This window comes from Cupressus sempervirens, chromosome 2 (assembly GCF_028749045.1).
Source record: "Cupressus sempervirens isolate cs-2001-9-10 chromosome 2, ASM2874904v1, whole genome shotgun sequence".
Taxonomy (NCBI): domain Eukaryota; kingdom Viridiplantae; phylum Streptophyta; class Pinopsida; order Cupressales; family Cupressaceae; genus Cupressus; species Cupressus sempervirens.
The window spans coordinates 553,198,431-553,215,946 of NC_143119.1; positions in this window are offsets into that span (position 1 = coordinate 553,198,431).

Sequence of the window (17,516 nt, forward strand, 5' to 3'; positions counted from 1 at the left end):
TGTAATTATTGGATAACTAATTTGATAACTTATTCAACCCCTCTTAGTTATCTTGGTGGACTATTGAATCTAAAAATTGGTATCAGAGCATCAAGTCCTTGAAGATAAAATTTAACAAATTTGGAAGATCCATGGTGAACATGTTCAAGAAAGATAGTTCAAAGTTCAATGTAACAAATTATGAAAATTGGAAGGGAAATATGAAGACACATTTATTATGAATGGGTCTGGGATATTGGATCTTGAAAAAATTAAAGAAGACAATTATTGCTAAAATAGATTTGGAAATTTGCATTGAAGTAGAAAGAGATCTTTTAATGTGTGACATGAGAGCTAGGGAAGCACTATTGACTACACTTCCTAAAATTGAGTATAATTAGGTAAAATCACTTGCCACTTCACATTCAATTTGGAAAGATTTGGAAAATAGTTTTGAAGGTGATGCACATTCTAAGAATTAGAGGCTACAAAGTTGGATTTGTGCATTTAAAGATACTAAAATGATGGAAGATGAATATGTAATAACATATATAGGTATTGTACATCACAAATTACAATGAAAGTAGAGTATGTTGCAATAGCAAGTAATTCCAATCAAGTTATTTGGATGAAGTAGATAATGAAGGATATAAGGATAGAAATTAGTGAACTTATTGTTATACATTATGATAACACAAGCATAGTAAATATGTCTAAGAATCTAGTGTTGCATTCAAGGACTAAGCACATTTCTAGTAAGTATCATATATTGAGAGAGAAATTTGTAGAAAAGGAAATCAAATTGGAGTATGTGAGCACTAAAGAGAAGATTTTAGATATATACACTAAGCCTCTTCCCAAAGAGGCCTTTGAGTATTTTTGAGATATGCTTGGGGTTATGCCCCTTCCTACATCAGAGTAGAAGATACAAAAGTGCATTAGTCTAGGGTAATAGAGCACCATTGTTGTCTAGACTAGATCTTGATGCTTCCTATACTCGGGAGTATCTATGATGGATAGAGTCATCTAGGACTCTTGTTGGATGTTATTGTTATTGTTTTGAATATGTCTTTTGACACTTAAGCTAAGTAAGTATCAGTCATTGTAGAGTTTGATACAGAGATGTTGGTTGCTAAAACCTTTGACATTGATGTCAATAGGGGAGAATATTTCATGAAAAGAAATATATTATTGATGTTTGACATGAGCACAACATTGAATGATAGTTTTTTAGAAAGAACATTGAGGTATATCAATGGGGGAGAATGATTGATGAAGTTGATTCAAAGATGAACCGTATTTTGTTGGCATTATTGAAACTATATATTTTTCATCTATGTTGCCATCAATGCCCAAGGGGGGGATTGTTAGAAGATTTGGGAGATTTTTAGAATATTGGTTGGAAGCATTAATGTTGATGATGTTCCTATGTGGGGAGTACTATAGATATGTTACTATGATGATATGTTACATTCATGACTAAGTTTGTCATTGATGTCATCGTAGCAGTTTTCTATAGTATCTAACATAATAATAGTGGAAAGATCAAGTTGGTACAAATGGCTAGTCAAGTATTCTAACTACCTAAGGTTATGGGAGATGAGTATTTGGTATATGTAGTTAATGTGAGAAGAAGAAATGATAAGTCTAGAAGAAGTTATGTAGGTTTTTGTGATGTTTTTTCTAAGATAGAGTTTATAGAGACATGTTTTGGTGAACTTGTTATATCTCTTAGCATAGTTGATATATTGAGAATCAAGGTTGAGGAAATGGATATGACCTATTTTTGATGATGTGGTTAAGCTTGCTCATCATAATATTGCATGTACAGAAAGTTATTCAAGTTGCAAGGTAGAAGATTTGTGTTATCACTAAGTGTAATGTGTTCTTAATGAGGTCATATAATAATTAATTGAGAAGCTCTAACATCCAACTCAGGGAATTATTTTATGGACTTAGTATAAAGGAAGGACATTTTCCTTTATCATGTAGTGTGATGATGTGGAATATGAATATTTGATAAGAAGCAGAAAGTGTGGAATGTGAAGTTGAGTAGACCAGTGCAGAAGTGAAGGAAACTTCATTACTAAGGTTTTGTTGAGTGATTTAAGGTTTGGTATTTGGATCTAAGGTTCATGACTTGGGCCACAAGGTCTAACAATGATTGGTCTAGTTGATAAGATAGAGGAAAGAGGAAGATAACAAAAAATTACTTGTTTGAGTAGTGAGCTCTTCTTGCAGTTGAAATTGCATGTTTGGGTAGTGGGCTCATCTTGCATACATTGTACTACAACTCCTAATAGGGTTGGCACAACTTCTAACATGGTTAGAATCTCATAATAGGGATTCAAAATCTCCTAATAGGGACTCTATGTACTAAATGTTTTTATAGACTCCTAATAGGGTCCATCCTCTAACAAGGAATATTTATATTAGTACAACATCTTGTGGGCACCATTCCTACTAGGGTTTTCCCTCTGATAAAGGATTTCCCTAGTCAACATATCTAGTGCAATTGTCTATGTTCACTTTATTATGGTTGGTGTTTACTTTGGTTGAATGGTTAATTTTGGTTAATGAAGATATATGTTTTAATTATTAAATAATTAATTTGATAATTGATTAACCCCCTTTCCATTTTAGTTATCTTGGTGGACTATTGTTTCTAACAATTTATTTTCATAGAGTTTATACACATCTTCCATTTTCCATCTTTCTTAGGTGTAAGGACTATGGGGATTGTACAAGGACTCAAATTTTTTTTATGAGCCCTTTCTCCAAAAAAAAATGAATCTACTTCATTATCTCTACATTTTGGCTTGGTGTCATCTTGTAGGCTACCTTATTAGGTAGGTTTTCCCCTAGTATTAGGTCTATTTGATGACTTACTTTCCTTATAGGAGGTAGTGCACTAGGAAACCCATTATCCACTATCTCACATGGTATATCTCCAATAACTAATTCAATTCTTGATGTATACTAAATTTTTCCATGGTTTCTTCTCTTGGCTTCACAACTACTACACAACATACCCCTTTCACCTTTTTCATGACCTTTTGAAACTCATTTCCATTTAACAACATGACACTTTGACCCAACATCTTTCTCCTATTTAGGCTCAACCAAAGGGTCCATCTAAAATTGTTTACCTTGTTTGGTTATCACATAGTTATTTTTCTTCCCATCATGTATGGCATTTCCATCATATTTCAATGGATGCCCTAACAAGAGCTGACATGCATCCATATGCATTATGTCACATAGGATCTTGCCTTTATATTCCTCAATCTGAAACTCCACTAAGGCTTGTTCATCCACCAAGACTTGTTGACTATTTCTTGACCATAACACCTTATATGGTGTAGTGTGGAGTATTCCCCTCAATTTCAACTTGTCCACCATTTTATTTGCCACTATGTTTTTAGTGGAACAAGAATCCACTATCACCTTGTATATCTTACTCACATGACCTACAAATAGTCCTAAATAGGCTCTTTCTCTAAGGTGGTTCTACCATATCTAGCATCTTCAATAATGTCCACCTTAACATCAAGTTCTCACCATCCAATACTATAGCTATCTTAGAAATGGGTGATGTGACACTTTAAGTGACATCTTCTGGCACCAACCAGGTTCTCCTTTCTCCCATAGATGATGAGGAATCCCCCTTAGGACATCTACCCATAGTATGACCCACTTGGTTATAGTTGTAACATATTCCAATAAAAATAGTATTACCTCTTCCTTTTGACTGGAATCTACCTCTATGTTGTCCCCTCCTCTAAATCCTCCTCTTTGAGATGACCCCCTATATTGATTATTTCTACTACTACAAGAAAACTAAGCTTCATCAGTACCATTAGGACTTTGTCCTCTTCCAAAACTATTTCTTCTTTTGAGCCCTCTATTATTGCCTCTTCCTCTTTGATATGGCTCATTCTTCCTTTTAGATTTATCCTATGCTCTGAATGCCATTTGAATGTATTCATGCATTTTATCAGGAGCCATCATATTGGTGTCATCTTGGATCCCTTGTCATAGGCCATTAAGGTACCTTTCTACCTTTTCCATATCTTCTTCTTGCCTTCCATCTCTAAGAATTAATCTATTAAACTCTTTAGTAGGCACTTATTGTTAGGTCTCTTTTTCTTAAACTATGCACCTTTTGATACATCTATTACAACATAGAGTTGTTGTTTCACCAAAATATCAACCTATCAATACTTGATACAACCACTAGAATTATAAAACATAGGAGGTAGTTAATCCATGTCATGAATCCCAAAGAGGAACATTGGTGGTTAGTCCAACAATCCACCCCTTAGTGTTACCCAAGGAGATTTAAGCTGATGAACAAGCTCTGATACCACTTGTTATAAGCTAGAGTTTTTTTTCCACCAAAAGATAAACTTGTCAATACTTGATACAACCATTAGAATTATATAACATAGGATGTGGTTAATCCATTTCATTAATCCCAAAGGGGAACATTAGTAATTAGTCCAAAAACACCAAGATCTCATAATTAGTGGGCAAGAACTGATCCTTCATTATAATTTTACTCTTCTCCTATGGCACTGCCTTCTTCTTTCCTACTACTATCCTATCATCTTGCATCATGTTACACCATTCAAGTGTTGATCCCTTGATCCTTGCCTTAGCACAGTTGACTCCCTTCTCCTCTTGCACCTCCTTGTAATCAAACTAGTTGTCAATGGCTTCCAACCAATCTATAAATTCATCCCCATTCAAGCTACCACTATAGTAAGGGATGTGCTCCATACTATCTTTATTAAGAGATTTAAAGGCATAAAAAAACACCTTTTTATCCTAATCAACCTCAAGGTCCTTATCTCTATCAGATGTCTCCCCTATGAGGCTTTCATCTTCTTCCCCAATCTTATCTCCCCATTATGTGACTTTCTTCTTTCTTTTGGGTCTTTCTAATTGGGTTTGGCCAATAGATCTTTGACCAAATCCACTATGTTACCCTTTCTCATTTCCTAGGATGGTATACTATCAATTTTTTGCTCTTCCAGATTTGACATACACCAAACTAAAAGTAGGCTCTGATACCACTCTAATGAAAAGGGTTTAGGGTTCTACCCAATAACCATTGTTAATTAAGGTTTTGGTCTTGAGTCATCTAATGATTCTTTTTCCTTTTCTTCCAACCAATCTAAGACTCCAAAAATCCTCTACCAACTTGCCTCCTACATATAATTGGTCTAGTGTAGAATTAATCCCCTTTCTTTGGCACTAGTCCTACTAGTCCTTATTTTCTATAGAACCCTAACCCTCACTTAAGATATTTTAATTCCACTATTTTCTATCTACTAATAATGTAGATATCCTGCACCCTCCATGACTTACTTGACCTCATTCAACACTTCTGGCAACAACAAAACCCAAAGAAAACTCAATCTCTTTGCCTAGGCTAATTAGGCTAAAAACTTCTAGGTCTAGTAGCCATTTTTTTCTCCCATACTACAAATTATTTCAAAAAAAACCCTAGAATAAACTTAGGAACCTAGTAGCTATCTCCTAGCACACCAAGAATCCAAATTTTTAGAGCTTCAAGACACACATAACCCTATTTACTCTTAAGCCCTAGTTTCTAGCTTTTTCTTAAGCCTACAATCCATTTTGCAAACAAAAATCTCCCAAGCTCTCCAAACCCCAAACCAAACCTCCATTTTTTCTTGCAGATTCAATTTGACATCCTAGGCATCTAGGAACTTCATTTTTTAGACCCAGTATGATAATGGGTGCGCTCTACAACACCTTTTACAAAATTGGCTAAGATCACATGCTCCTAAAAGTCAGCCTAGGGAATCACCTCATGGCTTGGAGACTAACCATAAAAATGAAAAACTAATAAATAACACTATTTACACATTTTGACCTATCACCCCACCTAGTTTCATGTATTTTCCACCATGGATGATTAGGTTAGAAACATTTTTCTACAAAATACCTATGAAAATGATCCTTAGGCTAGTCAAAAAGAAAAATCTATTACATGAAAAACCTAGAACTCTTGCAAAAATGTGAATATGAAAAAGAACCAAGAAATTATAATATATCAAAAACATAAACTTGGTGTCCTGTGCCAATCTGTACACTATTGTACTATACCATAAAACAATGGAAAAATTTGTAGAAATGTTTATACAGTATTCCTACATGTGAACAAACTAATGGTCATTCTTCCAAACCACCAAAATATGATCTCCCATGCTCATATACCCAAGCATGGGTAGTTACAACCTCCAAAACTACTAATTGAAATTTCTTACAAAAATTGCAAAAGTTGCTTAATCAACTTTTGAGAAACTTTTCAAAATTTACTCTTTGGCACTTTTGGTCAAATGGGTTCACCTAGAATGTTTCTAGAACCATAGATAGGACATGGATCTATTTAAATAAAAAAAGCCCTAGTTTCCTAGTTTCCCATTTGTAATATTATTTGACTTATTCACAACTTTGGCTCAATGAACAAGTTTTGAGCAACTGAAGACCTAGTGAGCAACTTGGCAATTACATTTGGATGAGTTGCACTCCAATGACTATTGGAGATTATTTAACAAACCCACACACCTAATTAACCCCTAAAAATACCAAAAATAAAAATTAGGGAGGTGCCTCAAACTAATTTTCCTTATAGTTTGGGCGAAACAACATTCAACTAGTACCTCAATTTGCCACTGACATCAATAAGGGATTGGAACTCTTTTGAGAGAAAATTTATGGAAGAATTCAAGATCTATATTGATCTAACTATCCTACATCATCAGTTCATCTCAAATGAGAGGGATCACCACAAGACTATTTAATAGTTTAATCATTACTTTTATAGGATGTATTGCAGAATGCATTTTCCTTACATTAGATGACAAGAGGTTGTCATCTAGATGTATGTGAGAAAAATAGATTTATCAACTTCTATTTTTCTAAGAAGGCTGCCATCTAGGGACATTGATAGCATTAAAAAGGTTTTCAAAGACATTGTTCCATTCATGAAAAAGGAAAATACCCATGGTGTAGGGAACTTTCTATCTTCCCTCACTTTGAATATTATAGTAGTCATACTTCCATTTCTAGTAAGAGCATGTACTAGGCTTGATCAAATACCCCTATTGAATCCAATACCTTTATTGTAATAGGTTATTACTGCTCCAATGCCAACTATTACATATTCAAGGTATGAGCTCTAAAAGACTATATTATTTGAGAAAAAATACTTCTCCACCTACTAAACTTGAGAACAATATGGCTAGTGAGGTTAAGGCCATGAAGAAGATGATGTCTCTTTTATGCAGTGAACTCATCAAAATAAAGTTGAATTCCCAAGAAACAAAGACAATTATCCAATACAACTTGGTGCCCAAGACAATTATTCTAAAAATTAGAGTAGAAATTATGGCCCCTATGATAAAATAAAAAATAAGAACAATTGTATTACAGGTATGAGTCCAAGTGAAAATGGATAATGATACAATAATTTTTTAGATTATCCTCCCCAAATCATGGAGGAATAACCTTTGCAACTTAGTGCAATAGTATTTGAATCATATGATAAATCTACTAGAGGACAAAATGATGAAGATAATCAAGAGGAGTTTGTATTCCCGTTGAATTAAAAGAAAGAGCATGGAACCTCTGGGGTACATGTTTGTTGCAAAAATAATATGAACTCACAAAGTTTGAAAAGAAAAGAAGAGTCTCTAATGGATGATGTCTCTCTATGGTTACATCCTACTCCTCCATATATGTAGGTCTATAACACTCTGATGCATTATGAGGTTCCAAAAAAAATTACCTTGATAGTTTAGAAGGAATTACATGTAAAGGATGAGGTTTTGAAAGCTTTTATGGATAACATAACGAGAAATTTGAAGTATCTTAGAGAAGATCAAAATCTAAACATCTTTTTTCTTCCTAACTATTATCACCTCCATCAAAGGATTTAGTCAAAGTTGGAATGTGCTAGTTTCCAAGATGTAGTATCTAATGTGTTAGTGCTAACAAATTGAGTTGTTAAAATTGTCAGAAGTAATGAAATTTTTCCAAGCTTTGATGTTGCAATAAGTGTGAGAATCTGAAGAAATTTTGAGGATGTAGAAAATTTTGAAGTTCCAAAACTCCTCAGAGTCATAAAAATTCTCAAAAGTAGCAAAAAATTATGGAAATATAGAAAACCCCAAGGTTTGCAAGTTTTTTGAATCAGGAAGTCATCAAAAAGAAGATAACAATTCTTCCTACTGTGATATTGATCCCCCATTAGATAATGATAAGATACCTCCCTTGAAACATGATATGTAATTAGATGAGATGGATATAATTCTTAATTGGGTCTCAAGCTTGACTAAGGAAATGTCTATTTATGGTATTCTACACATATATCAAACTATGCAATAAAAAATTCATGTAGAGTTCACCCCTTTGGGTTCTATTCATTAGTAAATTGTCCCAATTTCTTATTAGCTTGGGAGATCACAATGAAGGGTGGGTATTGTTGGTCTAATTTTTTACAGAATAAAATTTTCCCAATCAAGGTATAAATAATTAGAATTGAGTCAAACTTGTAGCCCTCATTTTGAAAATTTTGAGAAAGTCAAGCCCTATAAGCACTCTTTAATGCGTATGTACTTGGCTATACCTTTGAGCCCCACGAGGTGTTTAATGTTTCTAACACTATGAATTTAGCCTTTCTAAGTGTTCCATAAAGATAAATTGCCATTTCAAGTCATTTCGTGAAGTCTTGTTTTGAGAAAATTCCAAATTTGCATTTTCACCTAAGTGTCAAATAGCAATAGGAACCTGTGTTTGCAATTGAATATCTCACACCCATAAATTTTTCATGATTTTTTTCTTTGGGATTTTCTAATGTCCATACTTGAGAGCCTATGTTTTAAATTTGAGTCATTTTGAGTCTGTTTGACTAGGTTTTGAATCCCTCAAAGTTGGTTGTTTATCAATGTCATGTTGGTGCAATTTATTCTAAATTCTGGGAAGCCCTGTTTGACAAATGATATCATTAACCCAGTTGACTCAAATCTTGAAATTATTTCTACATTTCATTTTAGGGGTTAGAGACATGTTATGTTTCAAGTTTGAGCTTATGATGAATCCATTTGATATATTTTCGAATGCAATTCCAAATGCTATTTCTAGCTTTTTACTGGTGTTAGCATTTGCAAATTTCTTGGAACCCTTGTTCATGATGTCATATCTTAAAATCTATGATAGATGAGATCTAATGGATTGTACCATTATTTTTTACCCCAAAAATACTTCAAGTGTGCTAATTTTGAAGTCTTGACAAATCCATTTGCACACTTTTCCAAGTCTATTCCATTTGCAAAAAATGCTTTTCTGCCATTGTTTCTAGTCATCAAATTCTAAGTAGATCACTTTGACCGATCGCCATTTGCACCCAGTTATTTTTCATGAGACCAAATCATATATCCATACTCTCCTTGTGATAGTGAACCAATGTCCCAGTTTTTCTTTCCCCAAGTGTTAGTTTACCTAGCTTTCAAAGCCAAATCTGAATGCAATTTATGGTTTTCTAACATTTTTTCTTATAGGTAGTTCTAGGAGGTTAACCTTGATAGAAAAAAAAATTTGACGAAGAATTCATCATGAGATGAGATTTGGTAGGGTAAAAGTGTGTGGTACAGAGAATTAGTTTGTTTGATTTCAGAGCCCAATCAGATGTTCAGGTCAATTTTTAAGACCAATCAATGGACCTCCCAACACAAAATTGACAAGTTGCAAGAATGAGTAAAAATGAGTTTTTAAGGATAATTCAATGCTTGATTTTGATTCCAATTAGTATTAGATGATGAATGGATTAGTTTGACAATTTCAGTTGTTTGGAAAGGAAAATTTTTTAGTCAGACCAGACCCACTTTGGGGCCCGACTGATTACATTAGATTGTGAATTTTTATTCATGAAATAAAGATTATCTTCATAAGAAATTATGATCCTCATCATTTTGAATAATCTTTTCTTTTGAGAATATGGCTTTCCTTTATGTCAAATGCCTAATTAATAAGTTAGCCTCTTGTTTTACTTTGAAGCATGTTTTATACTTTCACATGGGGAGTAAATGACTTTACCTTTTGATGTAAGCTAACACGAAGCTTCTGAAGTCTCTTTGAAAGATGGAGAAAGACATAAGGGACATAATGAATCATTGAGAATAAAGGGTGTGAACCAAATAATTAAACTTATTCCAACTATTCAGTTGAGTTTGCACAACCCATCCCTCCTAATTAATTCACCAAAGCATGCCACAATTGTAGGAATCCATAGAAATGCATCTATTGAAATGGATTAAATATTTTCATAAAAAATACAATTGATAGGTATGAGACTCATTCACCACATTTTTCAAGTACATTTCATGTACCTTTGGCAAAATTGAAGCATTAAAGGAGGAAACTACTTCAAAAGGAAAATGTGTGGGGATGCCATGGAAGTATTAGGAAGCAATCCCATGTAGCCTAATAAGGGAGAGCAACATGCATGAAATGAGATTTATGCATTTAAAAGGCAAACCATGTTTGAAAGACAACTCACAGGGGCTTGAGCTAATTGCTTAGTGCCATATTCACTATGTTAGGGGCTTTTGAAGTCTTTTAATAGAATTCCACACCCAATATGTAGTGTCTCAAGAGAAAGTGCCTTTTTGAAGGCATGCAACATGCATGGGGCCTATTGGTGGCCAATCAAACATGGATGCCAACTAGATTCAACATAAACAAATTTTAAACAAAAATGCAAAGACAATGGTGTGGTGAGATGCACATGAGATTTTGACATGTGTCTGCATCCAACGGTGGGGGCATGCCCACAAAAAGAAAGTGCTTGATCGATAAACAATGCAAAATTTTAGCATCACAACATGTGGTAGCATAGGCCCAGCTACCAGTGACGAGGTAATCAATAGTAGTTCAAGATGGATTCACCAGATGCTACCATGTGGTAGATCGAATGGCATGCATAATCTTGCATTAAAAAGATGCACACCAGTTAGGGAATGTGGGATTGTGGGTGAATGACATGTTTTAGTAGGCCCCACTCAGATAGTGACATGGTAGATGCAATAGGCAATCCAATTAGATCATGACATGTGGTGCTCGATGGTAGGGGTTGACCAATCAAGATTTGACATGTGGTAGATTGTAATGCCGCACTAAACATATACTAAAATAATAATAAAAGAACAAATACCATACCCACAATAAAACTTTTTTTTTAAAATAATCTTAATACAAGTACATATACATAGATTGATTCATTCTTAATCTGAAAACCTCAACAAGTAATATAATATCATCCACATATGTTTCCATAATGATGCTAATACAAATTGAGTTCAGTACAATAATGTAATACATCATCATTTCTAAACACCTATATCTAACATAGGAATCCTAAATGTTGTTCCAAAAGTACTTCAACAATCATCTTTAGTTATTTGCTAATCAATCCTGAAACACCTGGAAACATACAAAAACACAACACAACACAACAAGGGGCTCAGTACACACTGATTTAAAAAGTGTAATCCACCTGCATACATGTTAGAATAAACATATATAAACCATAATGCAAAGATTTGAACCACTTTAACATAGTGCAGTTTCAAATTAATACACAAGAAGTAATCATTTAGATAGCAATGCAAAATTAAACTCGCACTAAGAATAACCCGTAAATGAATCATATATATACTGAGGTGTCATTATTATGGCACTAAGATTCTGTATCCATGTATGGTATGCCCATAGTCAACTCATAACGATAATTTCTATTATACTTGTCATTGACAGAATAGAAATATGCCTTTTCTCCGTACTCAACCATATAGGTTTAAATCATAGGTAAGGCCAATTATATTTTATATGAAATTAACCCACCCAATTCATTTTAAAGTTATCACTAAATTAATTAACTGAATAGGATAAACCAAATTCAGCCACCCCGATATACATTCACCACAACTATTCTTAAAAAAACATGTCAAACAGATATTCTAAGAATGTACATGCAACAGATATAAATCATTATCCAACATGATACTACATCCTTTAATCTATTTGAACACATCTTATTTTGCCTATTCCAAAGATAAATTTAGATTACTATAACAATAGAAACAAATACTATAATAATAAGAACTCGTAAATAAAATTAAACTAACACATTAATTTAATGTTATTTACTGATCTTAGTACTATACTATTTAACCCTGTTGTCATAACAACCTACATTAATCCTTCAAAATAGTAAAATAATAATATCAAAGTACAAATGATATTCTTGTTTTAACATAAATGTCATCAACCTATATCATACTGATTCATTATTTGAAATCAACATTCCAATTTACCCATAAACTACAAACAGTCCTGAATCCAAATAATTAACAGATTGCATCTGTAGAATTCTATTTTATTTCGAACATTTTAAAATGTAATGAAATATTTCATAACAAAATTTAACTCCACAAATAGTTTTCCCATAAACAAATTCAATTTATGCTTGAGCAAAGAATAAATTTTCAATGTTGTCATTCGTGTTTAACTAAACATCTAAATCATAGTGATTTCAGTTCTACTCATATTTTTCCCTCATTATAAAAAAAAATTCCCTGTTTAGATTGTAACAGTATTATATAACATCGCAATCATTTAACATATAACTGTTCATGCAAAATTCATGAATTCAAAATTCCACACTAACGAATTACCAAAAATGTCGATGCCAAATATCTTAAAGTTTCATGATAACCATATGACCAAATGCTGATACAACAGTTTCACATAGTTGTACGACATCTTGGTTATGTTTGACACAACACAACCACACATGGTCTCAATACACCATTTGACACATTAACAAACTATGACTTAACAATAGTAATTCCTTATCAATTGTTATCTATCGAATAACTATGTTATTACCCTATCTCTATTTCATATTCTTCAACAAAAAAAAAATGATCAAATCTAACTGTTAACAAACTGTTTGACAAAATGTAGATGATTATAAATAAAATAATAGAAATTCACAAGTTTTCATATACCTTTAGAACCTTATATGACTATCATTGAAATCTTTTCACATACATATACAAACCAACTGCAACTCTATTTCAAATCATATTACGAATTACATTGTTGTGTATAAGTTCAATGTCATTTTGAACCAAACTAATGGTTAAACAAAATGTTTAAGTCATAAATCACCTACCGACTGACATCTTAATAAAATCGATGTTATACTGATTTCCACTCAATAGGTTTGACTGCAATTCATTATAATGGTTGAGCCAATTTTCCCAAGTCTGTCATAACCGACAGTCAATGTAATGACCGAGCTTTAGTTTGTAATACATTAACTACTGATGACCTTGCATAACCAATCAATACCACAGTCTACCCTAGCTTGCATGATGGTATACAATTGTGTTGACTAAAGGAAACTGAACTTAAGCTTATGAATATGTTTCTAAAAATGACTGAGCCTTAAAATGAAAGTTGTCCTTATAACATAAACATTAATAGCCATTTTCACAGTAAAAAAAAAATCCATACAGAACTCGGCTCATAAACCATAACAAAAACATTATTTCACAAAGCCAAAATATACAGTAAAACCCAAATTTCAAACAACATGGTCAAATAGAATCTACATCTTTGAACCAGCACTGTATTCAAATTTTCCCTTTTATAAACTTCAAACAAAACCTAAATACATTCAAAATTACCAAAAAAACACTACAAATCCATGCTTGAGCATGGAAATCGACCAAACCCAACAACCCATGTCGAGCCTTGCCCACTTCCAGACTCAAGTGTCGAAATGCAACACAATTTCTTATACATCTATTATCATTATTATAGCAAACCAAAGAAAAACATTAGTAAGAGAGAGTAGGATTAGAGAATGCCCCTACTTGGGTAATGAGGATGGAAAACTCTTTTGCAATAAAGCTTGAAGCCAAAACCCAAAACCCAAGTCCAAACCGCACTTCCACAAGACAAAGATTGAAGAACTTGCTCGCAATAGAGGAAACAATTTCCAATAACAAAACCCTAACCATGTATCAAATGAGTTGGCTGTCAAAAATTTCTCAAATCTCTGTCTCATAAACACAAAATCTCTTTCCAAAAGACCCTCCATAATGCCGATTTTCCAGCATCAAGGGCTATAGATGCTTAAAGATCAAAGCAATGCGGCCATAATTCCGGCCCTATCTCAAAAATAACCCATTCAAATCGATGAAAAGACCAAAAAACCCATTAAGCCATGATAACTCATTAATATGCAACTTCCAGTGCAATGAAGTTCATCACAGCACCGTGGATATGGCAGTTCCATTTCCACTTCCATAAGTTTGGCAATGATAAAATGTAGATATCCCAAAAAAAAAAATGCTTCAAAAGCAAAGCAAAACCCCTTAGGGTTTTTTATTAACAAAACCTCCTTACATAACCAATAAAATAATATGAGATGCCATAAATCCATTAAAGAAAGGTATAGCCACGGGTTTTAAGCTCATTCCAAATAAATACAACAAATAACAAATTGAAGCTATTGGTAATTTCTTTAAAACCCTAATCAGATAACCAAAAGTATATATATATATATATATATATATATATATAAACAAGAGAATTTTTAATACTTAACATCATTAACACAACTATAACATAATCATCTGAACATAATATAATTCTTTCAATTTATTGAATCAGATCGAACTATTTTATAACAATATGCCTAAGAAAGAAAAACTCTTCCTGCATATCATAGATTTAACATTGGAAATTGAATAACCTAGCAATGTTTGCAAATTAATCACACCATAACATTCTACAGTAAATTTCTAACATAATTCCTAACAGATTTATTAAAAATGTTCATACAACAATATTGTAAAAATAGTGAAATCATACACAGAAATCTGAGAAAGCAATATGTTCTGAAATAACACATGTTCCAAGACATTAACAACAAGTTCAACAGATAAATAGAATGTATCATCAGAAAGATACTATAACCACAAAATCTTGATAAGTAGTAAAGTCCAAAAAAAAAGTCAGGCATGACATAGATGGTCAAAGCCTAGTTGATCTAGATGGAGACATGAGGAAAAAATAAAATATTTTTAAATGCAAATTTAAAGTTTTTTTTCAAAGTGGATGCATGTTAAGAATTCTTTTTTAAATAAAAAAAGGATTAATTCTAAAGTTCAAACTTAGGGAATCTTTTAAATTTTTGCAAAATTTGAAGTTGCAAACTTGAGTTTTTTAGCAAATGGGGACATTTTTTGAAATAAGATTTAAGGGGTTTCTAGTAGGAAAATATAGTGATGTTATATATCATCAAAATTGTGAGAAGATGAACTTTTTGATTATGAAGTTCATTTTTGCACAAGAATTCATTGGTTTGAGTTATAGCAAAAAATGTAAAATTGGGGCCTTCTCAGTGAAATGAGCTAAAATTGAAAATCTAGGTAGAGGATCATTAAAACATGGTAAGAATGCAATTAGGGTCAATTTTGGTCACAATTATTCAGTTTAAACCCAAGTTTTTACCATCATTTCATGATGCAGTTCATATTTTTGGTCACACAAAAGTTTTCTTTCAGCAGAGATATTTCCAAATCAGTTATAGGATGATGATGAAAACCATATCAAATTAGATGGGTAGAAAGAAGAGAGAATTTATTTAGTTTTAGGGGATGGAATTCCAAGTGGACACATGTCATTTTGAGATCAGATCTGGGAATTCAACTTGGTCTATATCTTTCTTGCTTTCATCCATTGTAAGGGTTCCAATTTTTTCACTGTGAGACCATTGTTGGTTCCAGTCTTGATGTGTTTCCATGACTGTGACACCATTCCTTCAACATATTATCTCTTGTATAAATAGGAATAGGAAATATAATATAGCTAGTTCTGATCTATTAGGTGTTTTCATGTTTTGATTTCATTCATATGAATATATTGTCTCAAGGAAATAAATACAAAGAATAGCATATTATTGAGTTTTATTTTAAATCTTGTCTCCTTTTTCAATGAGAATCAATGTTCTATAATCTTCGAAAAAAGAGCCTAGGTTATAGTTGCAGTCCCTTAAGTTTTTATGTTGTTTCATTGTTGCTTATAACTCAAGGGTTTATGTAAATGCTTTAGGGAAATCAATAGGGTTGCAACTTCATTGATGAGGATATCAGGTAAGAATGAGATTTAGATTGAACACATATGTCTATTTACAAGGTGAATGGATGGATTAGATATTTGAAGATACAAATAGGTATCAGGTATCCATATGTGTGCTTTTGATTCATGGAATTGCCCAATGGTTAAGGCACTAATTAGCTATAGAATCATTAGTTTTTTACTACTGCATATTAGGGGTTTTGTTGAATTTAACATTATTAATCAAATGTTTTTTCCCCTTTCATGTTGAAGTGTTGAAAAGTCTAACCCTCACTCATCTTATGAACTCCATGGTCTTGCATTTAGCTACTATAGATTTATCTCATTTCATAAGTCATTAGGAGGTATAAGGGTCTCAAATCTGCTTGTTATAGATTCAAGAATATGTCTTTGCACTAGTACCATATTGTTTGAATCTAAGGTTTTGTAGAGCCTAAAGTGAAGAAGGGTCAAGCCTAATAGTTGGACCAATGTCTAAAATGATGTGTTAAAGATGAGAGTTAGCTGCCCCTAGATGTGTAATGTTCTCATTGGGGTAATTGGAAACCTACAATATTTTCAAACACCAACAGGTATGATTTTCAACATGCTTCTTTGGGATATGAGGGAGAAAATACCTTGATTAATGGTATTAATGAACCCTATAATTTGAAAGGAAGGTGTATGATTGAGTTTGCTAGTCCCAAATAGCCTAAAAGTGACAATTCATAGTTTATGGCTAATGATGGTGATAATAAGGACCATAAATACATTGTTCTATCTTTTGGGTCTTGTTATGATAGCTATATTACATTAGTGACATTAATGTTTCCTTGTCTATGTGGAGTTGTCTACCATGAGATAAGACTACCAAAAGGAGAAATTACAATGTGTGAGTGTACCCCTATGGTGGGGGACTCACTAGTTTAGGTGATATCTTCCTATTATCCCTCTTAGTTTGATGATTCATAATTTCAATATGGTTCTAAAGGTAAGAGAACTTATTTTTGGATTAATCATAGCCTTGGAGAGATACCACAACTTCTGATTTTGTGTGATTTGTACCTAAAATGTCAACCAATATTATCCAAATTTTATTTTTCTAAGTACAAAGACAAGTCAGTAGTTTTTAGAACTATATGTGTTGAGTTATTACTATTGTAAAAAATGAGAAATCTACTAACAACCACCCCATATTCCTATTATTTAGAGTTTTCTATATATATGTTTTCATTTTTATTTATTTATTTAGTCTTTTTAGTTAGGTGTTAGTTTTCTTTGTATCCAGTCTATTTTGTTTGGTTTTTCTT